Source organism: Anarrhichthys ocellatus, unplaced genomic scaffold, assembly GCF_004355925.1.
Source record: "Anarrhichthys ocellatus isolate YVR2014 unplaced genomic scaffold, GSC_Weel_1.0 scaffold55, whole genome shotgun sequence".
NCBI lineage: Eukaryota > Metazoa > Chordata > Actinopteri > Perciformes > Anarhichadidae > Anarrhichthys > Anarrhichthys ocellatus.
This window is the reverse complement of record NW_022280085.1, coordinates 1,551,643-1,552,326: the sequence shown is the minus strand read 5'-3', so window position 1 is coordinate 1,552,326 and position 684 is coordinate 1,551,643.

Below are 684 nucleotides of genomic sequence, written 5' to 3'. Positions count from 1 at the left end.
ATCTGTCCAAGCCCAAAAGGCGTTCATTTTAAATGTGGCCCGTCTAATTAAACTTTGACACTGTTAAAAGTTATGCATTTATTAATATAAGGGCATCTGAATATCTCCCTTGAAGCAATGGTCGGGAAAGGGGCGAGACTGAGTGACAGCTGGTAAACACGCTTGTCATGCTGTATCAGTACAACTGTGGTTGACAGTGGTGAGAAGACGTTGCATGGACACTGTCTGCTCCAGTAAACAGAGGTGGGCCATGTTGTTTTGAGACGTCAACACTGCAGTCAAATGTTTCTCAGCATGACAACAGTTAGCGGCCTTCTGATTGACAGGGTTGCCGGGTTTGATTGCATTCCTTTTGAACAAGTAGATCATCACAATACATTGTTGTTTATATACTTCTGGTGCATGCAGGACAACTTCGTACTGTGCTCAGCTCTGCTCTGTGTTTTTTTTTTTTGGTGTTTTCAAGAAAGGATTACAGCTGCATCTCTAACCAAGCCTACTCCTTTGCAAAAATCCACCTTCTCTGAAAAAGAAGAAGAAAATGCAGAAATCTTCTGCTTTAACTTCCAAACTTTCCTCGATAAATCCATGAAATGTTTCCATACAAATCACACCAGTGATTACAAACCAGGCAGTGGTGGTTCCAACAGGTTGGAAGAGGGGGGGGGGGGGGGGGGGGGGGGT